The sequence below is a fragment of the Pinus tabuliformis genome, chromosome 7, assembly GCF_031772625.1.
Source record: "Pinus tabuliformis cultivar Carrire ecotype Pingquan chromosome 7, CPIR1, whole genome shotgun sequence".
In the NCBI taxonomy this organism is placed as follows: Eukaryota; Viridiplantae; Streptophyta; class Pinopsida; order Pinales; family Pinaceae; genus Pinus; species Pinus tabuliformis.
The window spans coordinates 598422462-598444347 of NC_142293.1; positions in this window are offsets into that span (position 1 = coordinate 598422462).

A 21886-nucleotide genomic window follows, 5' to 3' on the forward strand; every position below is an offset into this window, starting at 1 on the left:
TGAAAAATCATGACTGCTGGTGCATGGCCAAGAAGTTTGGGCAAGTTTTGAGTCCCCGGGAGGTCAAAAACACTCAAAAAATGACCTCACTACCCCTATTTTGACACACAGGAAGCAGTCTTGGGAGATTAAAGTTCTAGAGGGGAAAATGGGCACCAAATTTAGAAATTCCTCTTGGTTTGGAAATTAGATAGGTAGGGCTTTCCAACAAGAACACTTGGTCTCATTTTGGACTTCAGGAAGTGCCTCAAACTCAGCCTCAAAGTGGCATGACGCATACAGATTTTGGCGCGGCACATAGAGGATTTTTGCTCAATTTTTCACCTTCCAGTTCATAAATTCGGCCAATTTGACTAGTTTTGCTTTGTGATGTAATTTTTGATCTATCTTGATGTAATTGGATAAACATGATGTAATTTTTGCACTTATTTACTTTTTCTAGAGGATTCATTCACAAAAAAGTGAAAATTTAATGAATGAATCGGTTTCCTACCTTATAGAGGCAAGTTGTTTTGATTGCCTAGATTTTAGTGCTTTGTTTAGAATTAGTTCAAACAGCTCCTAGAATGATGAGCTTGACCCCTAGAGGCAAGGAAATGGGTTGGGCTAGTCTATATCATGTAATTCCCATGTCATTTTCAGGGTTGGACACTAGGGATTGCTTTGGCATATCATTATACATTCTATCTCCGCATTTTTGGCTAAGGAAAGACCAGGGTTTTGCAGCACTGTTTGGGATCCATGTGGCTTTATGTTTTGATGTTGTGCTTCTCTAAGTAATTGTAAGTTAATTAGTGCTATGTGTATCACTTTCCTCTCTTTTCTTCTGAATTTGAACAAATGAGTGATTAAGGTGGAATCCATTAACTGTTATGCTCTGCCTTTGAATTTGTTTAAATTTCCATGTTTTCATCTGTTTAAGGAGAATTCTTGAGACTTTCTTTCTCTCCTTAACTCCTCACCAGTCTGATCTATCCATCTCACTCACTTTAAAGCATCAAAATGATTGCCTTCCTTGCCCCAATCAGAACTCTGTAGAAACTGTGCCTCATCCCCGAGCCCAATTTGCCTTTCCCTGTTTCCAACACAAAACCCCCAAAAACTCACAAAAAGCCCTTATACTTAATACCTAGCCTAAGATTAGCTTTTATTACAGTCATCTCGAGCTCCATCGATTATCTTTTGCCGAGATCGACCCGGAGAGAGCCCTCTCATGTCCTCGTAGGGCTAGCTACGAGGCTGAGCGTGGTTTGATGTGGACCTAGAACCTTGTCTTTTCAGCCAGAGAAAAATCTAGGCTCTAACATAGTGGCGACCATACTGGGGAAGAAATGGTTTTCTTGTTGATGTCATTTGTTTTATAAGCTACAGACGGAGCATGAAGTTATTCCAGGTAGCCTTCGAAACGCTTTTTCTTTGCATTAGTGCAAGTAGATAAATTTTGCTTCAGTCAATCTCTGGTCTAGCTTGTAAATGTGACATCTAACTTGTCTTGCCCCAGTACATGTATCAAGTGCAGATCTGATGGTTGATGGTGGACAATGATCAGACATAAGAAGGTTGAAATCATTCACCTGGTGACTCCATTCACTGAAAAATCCAAAAATCAATGCTTCATGGTGACTACATTGCAGGAAGATTAGTAGCTTTAAGGTTTTCAAGATGGAACGGGTTGCAAGAAGATATGCTCCCATGAGCCGAGATCACATTCCAAGTTTTCCAAATAAAATGCCCAAGGTAGATTGGTCAAAGAATTTGCCTATGTTCAGAAATGTGGAAGGTAATGACACTACTCTTCATCTGGTGAAATTTCACATTCATGTGCATAAATTAAAGATCACTTTTCCTGAAGACTGTTTGATGAAACTGTTTATGGCTACTCTGGAAGACGAAGCCCGATCTTGGTATGAAAGTTTGCCACCGGTGTCTATTTATGGTTTAAAATATTTTCATGCAATATTCTTTGAAAGGTATAAAGAATCATATCCATCCTTGGCTTTAGTTCGGGACTGTTGTAGCCATGTTCATAGTTTTATTGAAAATCTTGAGAAAGTTTATGAAGATGATAATTTCATGGATGATGAGATCATGGAAGCCCTGTACGAAAATCCATTCCAGCAGCATAAAGAGAGTGATACTTATCAAGATGATCAGGAAAATGTACAGCAGGATCAAGATCTTAGTACGGCGGAAGATGAAGGAATTTTGCATTTTGACAGCCAACAGGAATTACATGAAATAGATCAGCAGTATGAGGAAAATTTGTACACTCCTTCACTTGAAATTAATGAAGACAATCACTATTTGAGAAGAAGAAAACAAAAAGTATTATCTCCTCTGTCTGAAGATGAGATAGATCAACTCTTGAACGGTCATGTTCCAGCTCAAGTTAACGCAGATCTGCAGTGTGCACATGGTCAAGAAGGTGATGGTGGAACTTCTTCCTCTTCTAAAAAGGATGACAGTCTTGTAAGCAGATTTATAGATCAGCAGGTTGAAGATGTCCATATAGCTGAAAGTGATGAAAGAAAAAGTGTCGTTTCATATATGTCCATAGAAGATGACAGCATGTATGAAAGTCAAGTTTCCATTTCAGAATGTGATAACGTTAAGTCAGCCATTTCAGATCTAGATTCAGATTGTGATGACCAAGAATACCTTGTGCTGAATCCCACGGAGGAGAACTTTGTTGTTGAAATCATCTGGAATAAAGAAGACAGAGTTATGAATCCAAACGTTCTCATGTCATCAGAACAAAGCCTTCATAAAGAGGCAATCCAGTCAGTTCATAAACAAAAACAAGATGAGGTCTTCGTTCAAGTAAGTGAAAAAGTTCCTTGGGATGCATTTATGGTAAATGATAGAAATGATAGTGTTGAGTATCAAGAAATATCTGAAGTTTCTTTTCTCATGATTGATGAATGTAATGAGAATCTGGCTGTCATACCATATGAAGATGATCTACAATATAGTCAAACTACCAAAGATCAGACCATTCAGGATGCAATTTCAGATTCTTCTTCCTATTTTTCATGTTATGAAATGTTCTTTGAAGAGGAAATCTGCTCATCTACTTGTTTAGAATTATCTGAGGACCAGGAACACATTTTTACTGAAGTACATTACGAAGAAAGACCAGAATCAAAGGAGAAAGACACCTTGCTCTTTCAGTAGAAGGACAGACTTCATGTTTTTTGAGATCCTCTGGCAAATCTCTTGCAGTCAGCAGTGAAGGTGATTATTGCAGTGTTCAGTGATGAAGGAGATCATGGTCAATTATGTTTTTGGATGCCCAGAAGATCTGATCAGGAGAATCAATCAAGAAGGCATCTGCTTGATTGGTTACATTGGCATTTTGATATAGTTTGATGGTATATTGTCTTGTAGGAAATGCAAGTGGTCATGTACTACCACCAAGCTTTAAGTTTTAAGTTCAGGTCTTAGTATTTTGAGTTAGTTTGTTAGAGTCAAGCTTTTTCAGTCATTTCAGTATTGCATCGAGTTAGTTTGGGTCAGGTTTTAGTCATAAATGAGTCAAAGTCTTGTGTTGTTTATCGAGATAATGACTCCATAGCCCAATGGACGAAGGCAGTGGTCTGCTCTCCCAAAGATCTGTCGTTCTTGGCACCTCCAAGGAGCTAACATCCCCATTGGAGCCAATGTTAGTGTCAGTCTTTCCAACCTTCCTCCAGTGATCAAACATGCTCTTACAAAGTGATTTTAAGGTGTCAAGGTCAAAATTTATCATTTCAGTGAGTCTTCAAGTAAAATTTGGTCACTAGGCATTAGGTCTAGGGTTTGCTTTCACTCCTTTCAAAGTTGTCCAAATATCGGTCTATGTCACTATTCCGTTGATTCTATCATCATTCAGAGGGTTGTCATCATCATGTCAGGTTCCAATGGGTCATTTTACACCTTGTTCATGCTTCAGTTGCGCCTAGGCAAGGCTCATTTCCCTATCCTAGGATTTTGAAGGCTATTTCTCTTGGATGGTCAAATCATTAGCAAAAAATGTATCCGGATGTTCATACACCTTCCCCTATCCTTAATGTACCTTATTAAACACTTCCCATCACTGAGATCCCCCAAATTCCTCATTTTCGCACAAACCCTAGTTTCTTGCTACAACTTGACAATTTTCAAGGCTAGGCCTGTGTTTTGCCCTTTTGCACCCCTTCCCCTCACTAAATTTCTGAGATTACACTTTCCCCTACTTCCTAACATCCCTCCCTACTTCCCAAAATTTCCTCAAGAATTTAGAAGCTCCCTATCCCCTTCATTTCGCTTCCTTTCGACAAATCTCTTGTTCCACACATTGCGGTAGGTTTCACTCAAATTATGTTTCTGAGCAAGAAAAGATGAATTTGGGAAAACTGAGAGATTTTTTTGTCCAGAACCGGCCAAGAAAGAAAAACATCCTTCACCTTTTACACAGGTGTCATGGTTTTAGAGAAATGTCAAAAATACAATTGCCTCGGGAGAATTGATGCACCTTTTAAGTGACCTTGGGAAAATCAAGTTTTCTCCTAGCTTGGTCAGCCAAATGACTTCCTTGATGAGTAACATGATAACTAGACACAAATATCTTTCCAATGAGCTATCATGAGCTAAATTTGGAGTTGAGGAATGCATTCAAAAGTTGACTGTAACAACACTCTGTTTTTAGGCAGCCTCATTTGGCACATTTTGACCAGTCTTGGGAGATTTGACTTTTGACATGGAAAATAAACTCCAAATTAAAAAATTATAGTTGGGTTGGAAATTAGACTCGAACACCTTTCCAACGAGCTATCCTACACTCAATTTTGACACCGAGAAGGCCTCCAAATGTCTCCTTCAAAAATCGCTACACATAGGCTCTATGCGCCGCACCTCAAGCCCAATGCGCTGCGCCTTCCCTGTGCGTCATGCCACCTGGTGTGCGCTTTTTATAGGGAGATCCAAACTGAAAAAAGTTTATATTTTTGGATTTGGCATGAAAATTCATGACTTCTGGTGCATGGCCAAGACGTTTGGCAAGTTTTGAGTCCCCAGGAGGTCAAAAACACTCAAAAAATGACCTCACTGCCCCTATTTTGACACATAGGAAGCAGTCTTGGAAGTTTGAAGTTTTGGAGGGGCCAATGGGCACCAAATTCAGAAATTCCTCTTGGGTTGGAAAGTTGACAGGTAGGTATTTCCAACAAGCACACTTAGGCTCAATTTGGACTTCAGGAAGTGCCTCAAACTCAGCCTCAAATTCGCGCGATGCATACAGATTTTGGCGCGGTGCATAGAGGATTTTTGCTCAATTTTTCACCTTCCAGCTCAGAAATTCAGCCAGTTTGACTAGTTTTTCTTTGTGATGTAATTTTTGATCTATCTTGATGTAATTATATACATGATGTAATTTTGGCACTTATTTACTTGTTCTAGAGGATTCATTCACAAAAAAAGTGAAAATTTAATGAATGAATCAGTTTCCTACCTTATAGAGGCAAGTTGTTTTGATTGCCTAGATTTTAGTGCTTTGTTTAGAATTAGTTCAAACAGCTCCTAGAATGATGAGCTCGAGCCCTAGAGGCAAGGGAATGGGTTGGGCTAGTCTATATCATGTAATTCCCAGGTCATTTTCAGGGTTGGACACTAGGGATTGCTTTGGCATATCAATGTACATTCTATCTCCGCATTTTTGGCTAAGGAAAGACCAGGGTTTTGCAGCACTGTTTGGGATCCATGTGGCTTTATGTTTTGATGGTGTGCTTCTCTAAGTAATTGTAAGTTCATTAGTTTTATGTGTATCACTTTCCTCTCTTTTCTTCTGAATTTGAACAAATGAGTGATTAAGGTGGAATCCATTAATTGTTATGCTCTGCCTTTGAATTTGTTTAAATTTCCATGTTTTCATCTGTTTAAGGAGAATTCTTGAGACTTTCTTGCTCTCCTTAACTCCTCACCAGTCTGATCTATCCATCTCACTCACTTTAAAGCATCAAAATGATTGCCTTCTTTGCCCCAACCAGAACTCTGCAGAAACTGTGCCTCATCCCCGAGCCCAATTTGCCTTTCCTTGTTTCCAACACAAAACCACCAAAAACTCACAACAAACCCTTGTACTTAATACCTAGCCTAATATTAGCTTTTATTAGAGTCATCTCAATCTCCATTGATTATCTTTTGCCGAGATCAACCTGGAGAGAGCCCTCTCCTGTCCTCGTAGGGCTAGCTATGAGGTTGAGCGTGGTTTGATGTGGACCTAGAACCTTGCCTTTTCAGTCTGAGACAAATCTAGGCTCTAACACGACCCATATGGAATTCAAAATTATAATATTTTACAAAGCAATTTTACATCTATTTTTAGCTTTGGGGGCACTACCCCCGAACCCCCAACAGGGGGGGCACGCTCATAAAAATCATTGTCACCTCCCTTGGCAGTGAAAATACGGGTGGCATTACTGCCTCATTTCGAACTGGGTTCCAATGCAATGATACCTCTGAATAAAGAATATAATTAAGCTCCACACCCAACAATCTCCCATTTGGAGACTGATTATAGCAACTCCATCGCCGCTTCATTTACTGGAAAATGACTCCACTTTGGACCTGGTTGTTTATCATTTCATCACTATGCTTGAAGACCAATTGAAACTGAGAAGAATCTCATTTCTCCCTGGTTACAACTTTTGTTAACATATTTGTAGGATTCTTGCTAGTGTGTATCTTTTCCAGCTTCAACTGTCCATCTTCCAACACTAACTGTATGAAATGGTACTTGAGATGTATATGTTTAGTCTTGGAATGAAATGTTGAGTTCATTGCAAGATGACTGGCACTATGGTTGTCACTGTATAACTTACCCAACTCTTGCTTCTTACCCAATTCATCGAAAAACCTTTGTAACCATATCATTTCTTTTCTAGCCTTTATAGTAGCAACATAATTTGCTTCCATCATTGAGAGTGCAACAACACTCTACAACTTTTAAACCCAACTAATAGTTGTTTCACCTACAGTAAACACATACCTTGTGGTGCTCCTCCTGTTATTTCTATCACATGCCATATCTGCATCAACATATCCCTGAAGAGCAATGTTTGAACCACCAAATCATAATGCTTGATATGTGGTAACTCTCAAATACCTGAGAATCCAATTCACTGCCATCTAATGTTCTTTTCCTGGATTGTTCATGTACCTGCTTACAACTCCCACTCCATGTGCAATATCAGGGCTTGTGCAGACCATTGCATACATTAAGCTTCCAACTACTGATGCATATGGAACTTTAGACATATAATCCATCTCTTCCTGAATCATGGGACACATCTCCTTACTTAGTTTTAAATCGCTAGCCAAAGGTGTAGTAATCAGTTTTGCATTCTGCATATTAAATCTTTTCAACACCTTTTGTATGTACTCACTCTGAGACAATGTTAATTTACGATTTTTGCTGTCTCTAGTTATTCTCATACCAAGGATTTGTTTTACAGCACCCAAATCCTTCATTACAAATGAATTTGCTAATTTTTCTTTGAGCATATTTATTTCTTGCATGTTAGACCCTGTAATAAGCATGTCATCTACATACAATAACAATATAATATAGATGCCATCATTTTTCCTTTTGAGATAAACAGAATGATCAGAGTGAAATCTAGTATAACCTTGTTCAGAGATAAACCTGTAAAATTTTAGATACCACTGCCTTAGAGCTTGTTTTAAGCCATACAAGCTCTTCTTCAACCTGCACACTAGTTTATCCTTCCCTTTGACCTCATATCCTTGTGGCTACTGCATATAGATATCTTCCTCCAAATCCCCATGGAGAAAGGTCGTCTTTACATCTAACTACTCAAGATGAAAATCTTCTTCTGCTACTAGACTTAAAATAGTTTTGATTGAAGTCATTTTAACAACAAGAGAAAATATTTCATCAAAGTTTATACATTTCTTCTATGCGACCCCCACCACCACAAGTTTATCTTTATACCTTTTTCTACTTCCATCTTCTTCCTTCAACCTATAAACCCATTTATTTTGTAATGTTGTTTTACTCGTAGGAAACATGACTAAGTCCCAAGTCTGGTTATGTACCAAAGAGTCCATCACCTCTTTCATGGCTAGCCCCCACTTCTTCCTAGTTTCTACCTGCACTGCTTCTTCATATCATTCTAGTTCACCAGAATCAGTCAACAATACATAATATAATGAAAGAGAGTATCGTTTAGGGGGTCTACTTATCCTGGTAGATCATCTAACACCGCTTTCAGGTGTTTGAGGTGCATGTTGCTGTTGTGGTTGTTGTTGTTGTTCTAGCTGTTGATCATTATGATTTTTAGACACCTTTACTTTTTATGTGATCTCACCAAGCATTGTTTATTCTTTGTTTTCTTTTTCCTATTTCTTTTCCTGCATCTAATCCTTATTCAAAACCTTTTCATTGAATATGACATCTCTACTCCTAATGATTTTGTGATTTTCATAATCATATAAATGATAACCAAAATCATTAACACCATATCCAATAAAGGCACATTTCTTTGATTTTTCCTTAAGCTTTGTTCTATTTTCTTTATTAACGTGGAAAACAGCTTCACAACCAAAAGTCTTTAAAAATGAGTAGTTTACCTTTTTACTTCTCCATGCCTCCTCTTGAATACCTCCATCCAAGGAACTTGAAGGCCCTCTGTTTATTAGATAAACAACAGTATCTACAGCATTTGCCCAAAATTGTAAAGGCAATTCTGCATGCAATCTCATGCACCTTGCACACTCCATGATTATCTTGTTCATCCTTTCTGACACACCATTTTCTTGTGGTGTTCTTGGAACTTTCTTCTCTCTACGAATTCCATGCTCTGAATAGTACTTATGAAACTCTTTTCTGCAATATTCACCTCCATTGTCTGATCTGAGACACTTCAACCTTTTTCCTATCACATTCTCAACCAAAGCTTTCCATTTCTTGAAAGTATCAAATACCTCAGATTTATTTCAAATACAATAAATCCAGGTTTTTCTGGTTGCATCATTAATAAAAGTAACATAATAGCGAGAGCCATCAAGAGATGATACCTAAGTGGCTTCCCATCCATTTGCATGCACAAGATCTAATGTTTCTCTCTTATTTTATTTCCCAACTTTGAGGAATCTGACTCTCTTATGTTTTCCATAAACACAATTCTCACAGAATTCCAAATCAACATGCTGCAAACCTGGCAACAAATTTCTTGAGTGAAGAATCTACATCCCCTTCTCACTCATGTGCTCGAGCCTGTGATTCCACAATGTTGTATCTGCTCCTGTACAGGTTAAATCATTAACAGAACTAGAAATACCATTGCATATATACAATGTACCAACCTTTTCTCCTTTTTCTATTACCAGGGCTCCTTTAGTGACCTTCCAAGTTTTATATGTAAAAGTAGTTACACAACCTTCACCTCTCAACTGCCCTATTGAAATTATATTTTTCTTCAAATATGGAACATGCCTTACCTCCTTTAATAGCCATTGGTTTTCATTCTATTGTTTTTTGAAAACTTTACCCATTCCAATGAATTTACAGGGTTTATCATCACCTAAGTGAACCTACCCAAAAACTCCTTGAACATAATCATGAAAATGTTTCCTATCAGGTGAGGCATGGAATGAGGCCTCTGAATCTACCACCCAGGCATCAATAATATTTTCTAATGACATAATCAAATCATCTTGCAACACATCACCTATCACATTTGCTTCATGATTATTTTCTTGTTGTGTGTCTCCTTCTTTTCCCTTTTGAGACTTATAGTCTTTCTTCAAGTGTCCTTTCTCCCCACATTTCCAGCACACTATCCTCAATCTGGACTTGGATCTTCCTTTCCTTAACTTACTGTGATATCCTGGGCTCTTTCCTCTTTCCATTTTTCTTCCCCTAGTCTTTGCAGTCAAAGCATTACCTGATGTCTCACCAGAGCTTTTCCGTCGCATTTCCTTGCTAAGGATTGCACCAACAACATCATCAAACTTTAAAGTAGTAGATTCAGAGATAGAGTTACTAATGGCCATAACTAAACCATTCCAACTTTCTGGAAATGAGCACAGAAATAATGGAGCCCTAATTTCATCATCAAAATATACCCCTACAAAACTTAACTGACTAGTAACCATATTAAATTCATTTAAATGATTAGCAACAGATCCACCTTCTAACATCTTCATATTAAATAAACACCTCATAAGAAATACCCTATTTGAGGCCGAGGATTTTTCATATAGTTTGACCAATGGCAACATTGAACCCTCTGTTGTCATTTCCTTTGAAATATTAAAGGCTACTGACATTGCTAGGCATAGCCATATTGTTCCAAGTGTCTTTCTGTCGAGAATATCCCATTCTATGTCTATCATACTCGTCGGCTTCTTTTTCTTTCCACTCAATGGTAGGTACAAATCTTTCTTATACAGATAATATTCCATCTACATCTTCCACAGCTGGTAGTTTTGGTCGTTATATTTTTCAACCCTAAAACTACCACCTTCTACCATTGCTCCCACTCGAACTAGGAACCCTTCTCTCCAGTGAGTTTATAATCCAAATAGACCTTCGGCTCTGATACGAGTTGTTAGAAAATTATATATTACAGAGAAATGGAACATATGAAATATTGCAGGAACACAAACATAGAAAATGCATAAAACAAGAGAGAGACACAGATATACATGGTTCACCCAATTTGGGCTATGTCCAGAGAGAAACAACTGGTCTTTCCTTTTATATTATTGAGCAAAATGAAGAGATATAACCTACAACCGATCCATTGTAATTTCCTCTTTGCTCTCACACAATCTCCTCTATATTTCTTGCTCAGAATACACATGTATTCAGCCACAATACAATTCCCTCATATATCGAGAGGGGTTACCTTCTAGGGAAAAATACTCTAAATTAACCATAACTTCTACCATCATATCATCATCCTAATGAACAGCCCAGATTGACTACGAAATTATAATATTTTACAAGGCAATTTTACCTCTACTTTTAGCTTCAGAGGCACTTCCCCCGAAACCCAGCTAGGGGAGGCTCATAAAAATTGTCTTCACCTCCTTGGCGATGAACAAATTGGTGGTTTTTCTGCCCCATTATGAATTGGGGTCCAATGCGACGATACCTTTGAATAAAAAAGATAATCAGACTCCACACCCAACATGTAGGCCACCTTTCATCAAATTTTCAAACTGGAACCATTTCCAACATTAAGCCCAATACCAATTAACAATTATGAAATCAAAAATTAAACCAACTGAATCACTGTATTACCATCAAACCAATCACAGAATCTCAATCAAGCATTACAACTAGATCAAACCATTCCATATCAGATAGAAACCATCAAATCATATCAACGCACAACCATTCATCAATATACCGAACCATATAATTTTCACCATTACATAAACACATTGATATTCCTGCAAACCGTGATCATACATACATTAGAATGTATATGTTACTTCTCTGAAGCACACCAGCATATATACGTGTTTACACTGTATCACACTTGCGTACATATCTCAAAATACTAAACATTGAATCATCAATCACTAAACCATACATAGATCATTCCATCAATCACATATCACTTGAACCAATCATAGATTACTGAACCAAACATAGATCACCATATTGTAGCATCATCACTAGTCAATACGCCATTCCACATATAACCCAGTCAATGACTGTCAGACACAGATCATCATAATAGAGACATCATCGACAGACAACAACAATCATAGAAAAACTGATCAAATGTCATCATTTACCAATACTACAAACCCTAGCAAATATATGTGACTTCCACAAGACATATCAGTGTATGTACGTGCTTACCATACAAAACACCCGTGTACAGATATGAACATACTAAAAACACTTCACAAAATATATACGCAACTAACTAGAAGCAGATCCGTGTATGCATCTAAACAAAGACAAGCATGCATACAGATCTGAAAAATTTCACTGTAAACATAATATTCACACTCTACAACCTTTAGTGTCAATGCTACAAACATTTGAATAATTCATTTAGATCACAACATCATTATAACCATAGATCTATCATTGTTAGTTACTTATACATTTTCAACATGTAAATCAATCAAGCATATATGTCAACACACCTTCAGATCTTTTAGATCTGAGTCTTCTCCATTCTTAATAGTGAACATGTGTTCCATTTCACATCACACATGTATGACTCATTTCTAGTGCACATAACATCTTGATCTCCATCTTCTTATATAGTTTTAGCCTTATCTAATACCTTAGGAAAATACCTTGGTAATATCATTAGGATTCTTTGATGGGATCAAATAACCATTGTCGCTCCTATTACTATGGGCCAATAGAATGGTAAATACCCCAGGTATCTAGATTACCATGGTGCGGATTCTATACATGACTTTTCTTCACAATACTTGCATATGTACGTGACCTTGCTTCTTAGGACCTACATATACTTTCTCAAAATTTACCTTTACCATCCATTTGTCTCTGAACTAACATACCTGTAACATATGTATCAATCTACATAATCATCATGTTGTCACAATGTTGACATCTTTATCAAGTAGGTTTCCATCAAGGATAGCGCATTAGCCATAATGCCAATAATCTCCCCCTTTGGACTTGATGGTAACCACTTTGGTGTTTGGTCATCACCTCTAAATACCTGCAAACATGCCTACAAATACCAAGTCTTCTCACCAACCATTCTTCTCCAAACACCAAGCTTTTCTCCCCCTTTGATGATCTAGGTGGCTCTAGTCACATGCAGAAGTTCAGAAGGACTTAGGAAGGGTTAAAAATAAAAAAAAATTGGATTATGCTTGAACCAGGTTCATGATAAAGATCTCATCATCATGATCATGGTGGTGTGAACGGTTCGTCAATCCGAGTCTAGATGAGGAAGATAGAGGCAGTCAAAGTTTTGGTTGACTTTTGCTGACTAGGCACGATTAATAAAGACACAATTTGGAATTTTTCCAGCGGACGGAATTCGGCCAACTCTGGCCTGATTCTGCGCTAAATTTTTGCCTGGTGAAAATGACTCCTTCAGTCAAAATCTAAATTTTCAAAAATGGCCAGGTTGTTTTATTTAACAAAAAACTTATAAAAAAAGGGGTGGCGGGCCACCAACCCTACCACCCCAAAACTTCAACATTTATTTATGGAGGGGTGGGCCATGACCCCCAGCTCCTCCCCCAATTCCATGGCCACCATACTATACGTAGTGCAAAGGTTTGGGTGGGCCAACCCTTGGGGCACGGACCCAACCCCATTAAACAAAACATGGACATGAAAATTGGGTCGGCCCTTGGGACGCAGACCCAACCTCAACCTTAATAAAGATATGATCCAGCGGTAGGTGGAGTGGACGGGTCACCCAAGGTAGGCCCAGCCTAACCTGATTTTTAAAATAACATGTTGTTGTGTAAATAAAGGAGGAGGTGGGGTTTGACCACCTGACCTCCTCCATAATAACTGAATCTTCAACCAACTCACCTAACGAAGTTCTTGTGATGTCTACCGCCAATTTTTTATTTAAACGTAGTTCATCAGTGCACCCAGGAAGCATAGAGGAACCAGGAATGGGCATAGAAATCGAGATGATTTTTTAATTAATTTAATGTAGGTGGAACCATGACTGAGCAAAATTTCCCAGACGGTAAAATTTTTGCAGTGTCCAAATTGGACAAATTTTATGTCGATCTTACACTCTTGGCGACATGAACCCAACGGCGCAGTCAGTTTCCTGCTCTGAGCAGCAGATTTCCAGAGGACCTAGAGGAGGGATCTTTGGGGAATCTAGGGGGAATCTAAAAGATTTCTTAAGCCCCAGATTCTCACTTTCTCAGAATTTAGAAATTTGACAGTCGATTTTGCACTATTCGACACCACAAATATGATGGTGCATTCAGATTTTCTATTTGCTCATTTCATTTTTCATCCACTTTTATAAGTGGATTGTAGGTGTCAACATTCGACATGCGAGTAGTCATTCCATGAGATTCGACAGTGCGAGATTGATGGTACGACCAGCTTCAGCAGTTTGACATCCTCTTCTTCATATAGCCTCAGGATGTGAGGTATATGCAGTGTATTCATGTACTTCTTTTGCTATGAATTGTGCTTCACAGATCCCTGTTTGATGTTTGATATGGGATATTGTTTCTTACTTGTTTTCATGGTTCGTGCTTGATGTGATGCAGAATCATTTGAGTGATGTATTTGTTGTCATGATTTGTCATGTTTCGTTTGAGATCCATTTGTTGTCATGTTGATGGGATACTCATGTTGTCTCCATGCCTATTTGCATTGAGATCCATTTTATGCCATGTTGGTAGGATGCTCACATGCATGAGTTTATGTCATACTGATAGGAGTCCTTTTGACTAAGAGTTCCTGTAGTGGAACATCTCTTGGAGCCACTCCTGCGTGAGGGAATTTTCCTAGTATGATAGCAACATCACCTCTTATGTACATCATCACTATTGAAAACACTTAATGTAGCGGCCTACACCATATTGACATCGGGGCCCGAAGACGTAGTCCCTCCTAGATGAACTCTGTTATCAACTGCTTATGTTTTCATGTGGTGATGATTGTCATGTTCCTCTTCTTTACAGTATGAAAATGTATTCATTTATGTTCTTTTAAAAATTCAATTTAACACATCACAAAAGTAAAAGGTCTTGGAAGGGTCCTTTGTCACACCTGAATTCGGATCAAGTGGTATCAGAGCGGTCTTTGCATGAATGTGAATTTCAAGTGCAAACAATGGAATGTGCAGTGATAGAGAATGAAAAAGCGATGTACGAGACCATGCTCAAAATTTCCAAAAGGGAGGAAATAATTTATGAACTCTACAAAAGGAGATAGAGGAAAAGGAGAAATTGCATCTTCAATTGCAAGCCACGGAAGAGGCCCTGGAAGAACTGAATCACAACAACCATAATCTTCAAACAGATAACGCTGAATTGAAGATGCATCTACATGAAGAGAAAGAGGAGAAACAAAGTTTTCTACGATAGCTGCAAGGAAAGGACAAGGCCTTGGAAAAGCTGCAACATGACCCATGTGAGGTAAAAAGTAGTTTTCTGAATTCATGTATGTGTCCTGATGATGATTTCGTTGTTTTTGAAAATAATACCACAGGAATTGCCTCCAAACTATTGAAGAAAATGGGGTATGAAGGAAAAGGCTTGGGAATTAATGGTCAAGGCATTGTCAACCCCATCAAAGTAGAAGAATTACCCCAGGACCTAGGACTTGGGTATGTACGAAAGGAAGTTTGGGAATGCGCCTAGATAGCTAGTGAACCACCAACAATAGATGATGAGCAGTCCTCATCAATTCTTTCCAAATCAACAGAGGAGGTTAAAGATGTTGATTTCTTTTCAGTTTAGTCATGACCACATAGTATGATTTATGTTGGATATTTGGAGATCCCAATTATAGGGACAAACATGAGGCTCCTTACAAGGAAGAGGCACAAGGAAGAAGAAAAACTTGGTGTTAATAACTAAGGCATAACTCAACCATTGGAGGTTATGTAGAGACTTCAATTTGCAGGCTTGAGATACACCAAGGGAGAATGCTCAAAGGTGTCAAATGCTTCCGAGACATTGTTGAAATCATCAAGGAAAGAGAATGATGGGAACAGATCCCCATCATCCCATGGTAGTGCCCATGGCAAGGAAAGAGATGATGCAAGCTCTCATCACCATACTTACACCAGAGATGGCAAGGAAAGGTATAACCTGTTTCGATATTCGAATGTTCATTTCGATTATAATAATGTTGTTAAAGATCAACATAAATCAATACATCGAAAAACATGTACCTTTTGTGGAATACATAACCATACATTTTCTAATTGTTGGAAAATAATGGCAGCACACAAAAGGATGAGGCATGAAAGACCCTCTCAACAACAGGTAAAGAAACATGTTAAGCAAATCTAGAGGAAGAAGATGTATTGCAGTCATTGCGATAGATGTGGGCATCAAAGAGCCACTTGTTGGAGGCTCCATCCAGAGCAGCACCTTAAAGACAAAGTGTCGGTGCATGAACTAGGTGAAACAATTGTTTGACAAGCAAAACCACCATAAGGGGATGACCCACTCACAGCGATAACTGAAAAATGGTTTCTAGATATGTTAGCTTGTCATGGTCATGCTTTTGTAAATCATTTGTTGCATTTTGAGATGTAAAAGTGATGACATGTTTCCATCACTTGTTAAGCAACAATGATGTCTGGTCTTATTTTGAATTGCATGATAAACTGTGAAAGTGATGTTGTGTTTCCATCACTTGTGTTGGCCTTATTTTTGTAAATCATTTGTTGCATTTTAAAATATAAAAGTGATGATGTGTTTTACATCACTTGTTCAACAACAATGATGTCTGGTATTATTTTGAGTAACATGATAAACTGTGAAAGTGATGTCGTGTTTCCATCACTTTTCGAAAAAAAATAGTGTTTGGCCTTATTTGTAAATCATGTGTTGCAGTGATGAAGTGTTTTTCATCACTTATTGAAGCAACAATGATATGTTGGCCTTATTTTCGTAGCTGGTATTGCGTCCATCTTGATGTAAACTTGACCACCTAGTGTGTGTTATAAACTTGTGGCAAGTATGGGATGCTTGGGTCATTAGTTGGTCATGAAAGTCAAGCATGTAATTTGAAAACAATGTACTACAAATTGCAGAGGTTGCAGGTGTCAGCTCATCGCTTAAGGCTCCGAAGAACAAAGGTGAAGGAGATTGAAGTGAGGCCTTTCAGGACTCTTGTGATGTAGACAAGGTACAGAGAAATTGTAGGTTATTTTTCATGCTTTTGGAGGACCAAAAGCTCCTCAGTGAGGAGGATTGATCCAGGTGGCTACAGACACATGCAAAAGTCCAGGAGGACTTAGGAAGGGTCAAAAATCAAAGTTCTTAAATTATTCTCAAACCAGGTTCATGTTAAATATCTCGTCGTCATGATCGTGGTGGTGTGAACGGTTCGTCAATCTGAGTCCGGATGAGGAAGATAGAGGCAATCAAAGTTTTGGTTGATTTTTGTTGACCGGGCATGATTAATAAAGACACAATTTAGACTTTTCTTGGCAGACAGAATCCGGCCAACTCCAGCGAGATTCCGGACGAAATTGTCCCCTGGTTAAAATGACTCCTTTGGTCAAAATCCAAATTTTCAAAAATGGCCAAATTGTTTTACTTAACAAAAAAAATTATAAAAAAAAGGGTGGCGAGCCACCAACCCCGCCACCCTAAAACTTTAACATTTATTTATGGAGGGGAAGGCCATGACCCACGACCCCTCCCCCCATTCCATGGGCCACCATATTGTACGCAGCACAAAGGTTTGGGTGGGTAGGTCCTTGGGGCACAGACCCAACACCATTAAACAAAACATGCACGGGAAAAGTGGGCCAACCCTTGGGGCGTGGACCCAACCTCAACCTTAATAAAGATATGATCCAGAGGTAGGTGGAGTGGGCAGGTCACCCAAGGCAAGCCCAGCCCGACCCAATTTTTAAAATAACATGTTGTTGTGTAAATAAAGGAGGAGGCGGGGTTTGACCACCCGACGTCCTCCATAATAATCAGATCTTCAACCAACTCGCCTAACAAAGTTCTTGTGATGTCTGCCGCTAATTTTGTATTTAAATGCAGTTCATCAGTGCACCCAGGTAGCATAGAGGATCTAGGAGCAGGCATGGAAATCAAGATGATTTTTTAATTAATTTAATGATGGTGGAACCATGACTGAGCAAAATTTATAGGACGGTAAAATTTTTGGAGTGTCCAAATTGGACAAATTTTATGTCAATCTTACACCTCTCAAAAACACTAACCCGATGGTATAGTCAGTTTCCTGATCTGAGCAGAAGATTTGTAGAGGACCCAGAAGAGGGAATCTTTGAGGAATCTAGGGGAATCTAAGAGATTCCTTAAGCCCCAGATTCTCACTTTCTCATAATTCAGAAATTTGACAGTTAATTTTGCACTATTCAATGCCACAAATCTGATGGTGCATTTAGATTTTCCATTTTCTCATTTCATTTTTTGGCCACTTTTATAAGTGGATTGCAGGTGTCAACATTCGATGTGCGAGTAGTCATTCCATGAGATTCGACGCCACGAGATTGACGGTATGACCAACTTTAGCAGTTTGACATCCTCTTCTTCAGAAGGCCTCAAGATGTGAGGTATATGTAGTTTATAGATGCACTTCTTTTGCTATGCATTGTGTTGCCTAGATCCATGTTTGATGTTTGATGTGGGATCTTGTTTCTTACTCATTTTCATGATTCCTTCTTGATGTGATGCGGAATCATTTGAATGATGTATTTGTTGTCATGATTCGTCATGTTTTGTTTGAGATCCCTTTGTCATCATGTTGATGGGATACTCATGTTGTCACCATGTATGTTTGCATTGAGATCCCTTTTATGCCATGTTGGCGGGATGCTCATCATTCATGAGTTTATGTCATACTGATAGGAGTCCTTTTCACTGAGAGTTCCTATAGTGGAACGTCTCTTGGAGCCACTCCTGTGTGAGGGAATTTTCCTGGTATGATAGTGACATCACCTCTTATGTACATCATCACTATTGACAACACTTAATGCAACGACCTACACCATCTTGACATCGGGGCCCGGAGATGTAGTCCCTCCTAGATGAACTCCGTTATCAATGGCTTATGTTTTCATGTGCTGATGATTGTCACGTTCCTCTTTTTTACAGTATGCAAATGTATTCATTCGTGTTCTTTTAAAAATTCAATTTAACACATCACAAAAGTAAAAGGTCTTGGAAGGGTCATTTGTCACACTCGAACCCAGATCATTTGACATCAAGGCAAAAGGGGAGACCAATGTTGAATGAAGTCTTCTCTCCCCCTTTGTAGAGAGGATCATTGTAGGTCTAATTTGCTGAATATGAAAACTGCATATTGACCATACTCCCCCTGAGCATATGTTGAACCTTCTAAAGATATTCAATAATCTACAAGAATTTATGACTCAACCAAAAATGACCTTTCCTATCACCAATGACTCATTATAACATCAGATAACCAACATATTGGGTGTATATTTTTGACCCATAGTTGTTTTCAATGTCCTAGAATGGGATTACAGACATGACATAACTTGATCCCATAGCCCATACATGACCTAATTTTGCAATGATTTACAATATGGGTGTTTGCATGACCTTTACATCATGAGACATATATGACATTTATGACTAAAACCATGGAGCTCTACAGTGAGGTAGCAAAACCATGATAGCCATCAACAATCGTTGTGCACCATATAGGAATCTGCAACATAATCATCTGATATTAGCAACATATAATAGTAGTAGCATGAGTATCATCATCATCAATAGGTAATATATCATCAGTGAGATAAGATAGTGTAGCACCCATCAAATATGCTATGTTTCCAAGCATCGCCAAGAAATTGTAGCAACACCATATCAATAAACATCCTCTTGACTTCATGTAACATGCTTTTTCCACATATAGGAAGATTTATAATCCATAGGCAGCAATATCAATCTCTTGAACCATAATTCCATCATATTATCTTCATGCATCCATCAAATACAAGGAGAACCTTCAACATCAATAATGACCATAGCATATACTTCATTAAGTGTATCAAGTAGAATTATCACATCATAAACAACTTCACCAAAATGCAACTCAAGTAATCATCCATAAGATCACTATCTACAATTCATCCATCATTGATAACCCATGACATAGTGATAAAAATATGTATATATATTCTCATCAATGGGTGATGTAAACAACAATGAGTAATCATGAACTCATCATCATCAACTAATCGTAGCATAAGATTTGCAATAAAACTCTATTAGTAACTCATCTCCTTGATCTCATATCATTAAGATCAACATGCTCTCTTCACACATAAGAAGGGCCACAATCTTCAAGTAGCATATAGATCATCATATGCATCAAAAACATGTGTTCAATAAACAGAACCTTCAATCATCACAAATATGATCAACATCACATCTATAGTATACATATCTTCAAGCTTTAACAACATATTTACCAGACTTAAGCAATATATAGGTATCACCCATATGACATAATGACAACAACATATCAATGTCAAGAAGTAGTGAGTGAATCATAAACTCATCATCATCAACCAATGCCAACAACGACCATAGCCTACACATCCCTTTTATCAAGTGAAACTCAAGTAACATATAAACATCAACCATAATTTCATCATATCCAATCCATGCCTTATTGATAACTAATGATCAACATATATCTTCTCATCAACTTCAGCAAAGAGTGAGCAAGCCAAAAAACACCATCATGCAACAAGGAACCATAATGCCAATAATGCACTATTAGAAGCATAACAGATGCTCCCCCTGAACCTGTGCCAACTATTCACCATCAACTATGATCATATTGAACTTAACAATTGGATTGTGCAGTAAAGAACCATTTCATCAGTAGCAATAGCATAATACTTGCAACAACTCATAACCTCATCATTCCTAAGCATCATATCACCAACAATCTGCAAAAAACTAATATCAGAACCAAAAAGCCAATAATAATATGATGGAAGCATATGAGAAGCTCCCCCTGAGTCTATGCCATTCATTTATCACCACAGGGAACCATACACAATTCTCTAAATCAAAAACTTGTGTATATACAGGACAGTCCTTCATGAGATACACATACATAATGTAAACTATTGATTCTTTATAGTCACATCTCCCCCTGAACCTATACTGTATGTTCCTATTCACTATTACTTTATCAGATGTAATGTCATTAATACCAAAAAATCATCAAAAATAATATCAAACAAAAACAGAGAACCGTCAACAAGATACTCATGCATAGCTCCCCTTGAGATCATTCCTCACTGATCTTGTGGACCTGATAATCATCACCTACTTTCCATGAGGTTATATACCTCACATTCACTTCTGCAATCACTGATAAAAGTATGCTTTAATAGAAATGAACTACAGTAGGGGCAATCTTTCCTACTTCTTTGACCGATATTCTTTCTTCCTCCAAATCTGCTTGCAATTTCTAATCATGTGTTGGAACTTATCCCATCTTCTGCTTCCATTCCAAGTGCTTGACCTGCAATCAGTGGCCTTATGCCCAAATGAGTTACAAGAGAAACAATATCCATGAAACCATACTTTATGCCTAGGGACTGATCTTGACTTTGATCTAGGATATTTTCTTTCAGATGAGTGACTTGATTCAGTTTCCTTTTGAAACACCTCATGATGGTTGTTCTTGTTATTGCACTATGGATCTAAAGCCATGTAACCAATGCCTATCTTGATTAGAGGAGATCTTTGTTCATTGATAATCTTCTCTAGTGATTCATATGTCTTTACCCATTTATTGATTTTCTCATAGTCTTCCTTTAGAGTCACAACTTTAGATTCTAATGTTTCATAATGCTTTTCCTTTTCTTGAAGTTTTTTTCTTAAGATCTCGATTTTTCTATTGGTTTCTTTCAATTCCATTATTAACATGTTTATTTCCTTAATCATACTACTTTATTTTGTTTCCAGATCTTTGTTTGCATCCCTGAGTTTATCATTTTCTTCTAATGCCTTCATTAAGTAATATACTTCACAACTATATGATTCACTTGAATGATCTTCAAGAGCCATAAGTACTTGATAACAATTGTTAGAATCTAAATCTGAAATTTCTTGATCATCAAAAGTTCTTTGATTGTCTTCATTAGAATGAAAAGTTATCTTGATGTCAAAACTTCTTCTAACATTTCTCTTTGGAACATTA